The following is a 2766-nucleotide window of genomic DNA, read 5'->3' on the forward strand; positions in this document are numbered from 1 at the left end:
AATCCCATTCGTTGTTTTCGCAAATCCCATAATACAGTTCAAATTTGGGGGGTTCTTTACATAAAAACAATAAACACTCGGTCAACATTCGCGGGTAACAGTGTACTGTTCCCCTCTGACGTCATAGATTTTGCATTGTTGCCCGCTCAGAGACTTTTCGCGGTAAACAGTTTTATTGTTAGACGTCATGTGACCTCGAAGTAACCAATGAGAACGCCGGCTGTTTGTGAAAAAATTCGCCTATATAACAATGTAAGTTACATGGGACTCTATCATGCTTCATTCAACTGGATATCTAACTGGATATTTCCTTGTGCTTATGCTGCGTTTCGTTTTCACACGACGCAAGCGAACAAAAGCACAAAGAAAACGAAAACATTTTGATCCTTACGCTTGTGCTTATGCTTGCGTCAACCTCGTTTTCAAGGTGAAATAAGCGCTCTTATGCTTCCGCTTGTGCTTGGGTCGCTAGTGAAAACCAGGCTTTACTCGACTGCAATTTCACAGCCAAAGAAAGAAACTCACGATTGGACATTCATTTCACACAAAAAGCCTAATATATAGATTTAGCCGAGCCTAAAAGCGGAGCTTCTGCTTGTTTATTTTTACTGACTGTAGGATTAGTGAAAATAAAAGGCTTTGGAACTGTCCGCCTTTTGGTTTTCCCGGATATTGCTTAATTTTGTAACATTTTCTTCGCTGCCTAACTAGTGAATTCCACGGTTAATTCACCTGAAAACCGACTGATAGCATGAATCACGAAGGGATGAGTGTGATATCGGTTTTTCCAGCGAAATCTACCATCGAATTCACCAGTTAGGCAATTAGTTTTTCTTGAATCGCAAGAATTTTAAAAGAAAACAAGCAAATCCTCAGCAAGCGAACGGAAAAGGAAAGAAGCCATTTCAGTTTAGTCGACTGTCAAACGCCAGCGAATAGGAATCACGCTAAAATTAGAAATCACAGACGTACTATAGCTCGTGATGTGACAGATCGTCTTTGTCGGTTCAAGGTCAAACAAGGAGTTTTATTGATGTACTTTATTTACTCCACTTTATCTCTGAAAACGAGATCATTTACAATTCGATGTATTTCATTGAAACACACCAGCTTGGCTTAGAACTAGAATCGGCTAGAAAGGACAAACTTCAAACAAGATCTCCAACAAATTACCTGTATGTGCTCTAAACAAACTTCTGAAAACACAAGCTGGTGATATTTCTCCTTATACTTTTACGAGAACTCATTGCGGTTACATGTTTAGAACATAAGTGCAAAATTCTTGTCACTGTCCAGGCACATTGAAAAACAGTTACGCAAGCGGAGTAAAAAACTCCTTGTTAGCTCGCGTTTTAAAGCCAAACAAACCAGCAACAGATCGATTATTTCTGTCCAAAAAGAGTACAGATGATTGTTATTTAATTCCAGTTAACAACAACAATTCGAGTTTCATTCCTGAACAAAGGAAAAAACGACTAAACCACGTTTTAGAAATATCCATCCACTTGAAATAACTCATCCGTAGAAATAACAAACGGTTTAGTGTCTAAGAAAAGAATTTGTGGAGTAACTTCTTCCACCAACTTGAAGCTATTACTGGTGTACCGTTTTGTCGTTCTCGTTCTCTTTCTCTCTTCTTTCGTTTCTGTTCTTCTGACATAGGCCGTCCAGGCATCTTGCAACCTTAGTAGATTCGAAATTTAAAATATTAAGACATACCAAAAACTGCAATTCAGAACAAAAAGCAGCCCTAAACAAACTAAAAATAAACACTCAGCTTTAAGTTTATATCCCTCCAACGCTTGACTTCAATAACTACAGCTATATTATGTTAAACCTGGATTAAAACCAGCGAAAAATGCAAGAAAAATATATTTTCCAAACCGTACCTGAACACGAAAAGCATCGACTGTCAAGAGCTTTGCTGAAGTAGCATGGCTGTGTAGAAAGAGCACGAAAAATTAAGCCTCGTTCAGGTGTGAGTGTGAGTGTCTGACCTGGCTTGAGCCTGGGATAACACTTGACCTCGATAAGGTCTAACTTGAGCCTGCGATAAAATCACGTGATACTGGTCAGCGGATACCTTGTTTTGACAGGTGTCAATTGTCCATAACATTGATGTCCAATATCAAAGATGTATGCTGTAAACTAGCTAAAGTGTAAACTGGAATATTGCCTCTTCGATGAGCTCTAAACTTGAGCCTCGATTTAGAGCGCAGGGGTTGGCACAGTGGTAAGATCTCTGCCTTCCAACCTTAAGGTCCCGGGTTCCATTCCCGGTTCTGCCGACAGTGGAATATTTGGCGACCTTCTTTCCCGCTAAAGGTCACTCAGCTTTCCATCCTTCCGTGGTCGGTAAAATGACCAGCATGCATGGACTGCTTAGAAGCGGCTGCAATTTGCACCTGTATATGCTTCCAGTTCGCTGGGGGTAAAATGATCATTGTAAAGCGCCTTTGAGACGTTGTGATAAGGGCGCTATATAAATGCACCACTTTACTTTATATGGTTACGTGATACTGGTCACATTGGCATACATGGAGGAGCGGACGTACGTACGTACGTACGTACGTATGTACGGACGTTCATGACGTCATGGCTATAAAACCAAATTTTGTCACATCGATGGGTTACCATATTTTCTTAGCTAAGGTGCTCCGCTATCAATCTGATTGTTGAAATATGCCAGAATCTCTGTCAACGCGGTATTGCAAACATTTTCAAGCCTTCTTCGTTCTTTTTGAGCGAGTTTTACAAAATATGTGA

Source organism: Montipora capricornis, chromosome 6, assembly GCF_036669925.1.
Source record: "Montipora capricornis isolate CH-2021 chromosome 6, ASM3666992v2, whole genome shotgun sequence".
In the NCBI taxonomy this organism is placed as follows: Eukaryota; Metazoa; Cnidaria; class Anthozoa; order Scleractinia; family Acroporidae; genus Montipora; species Montipora capricornis.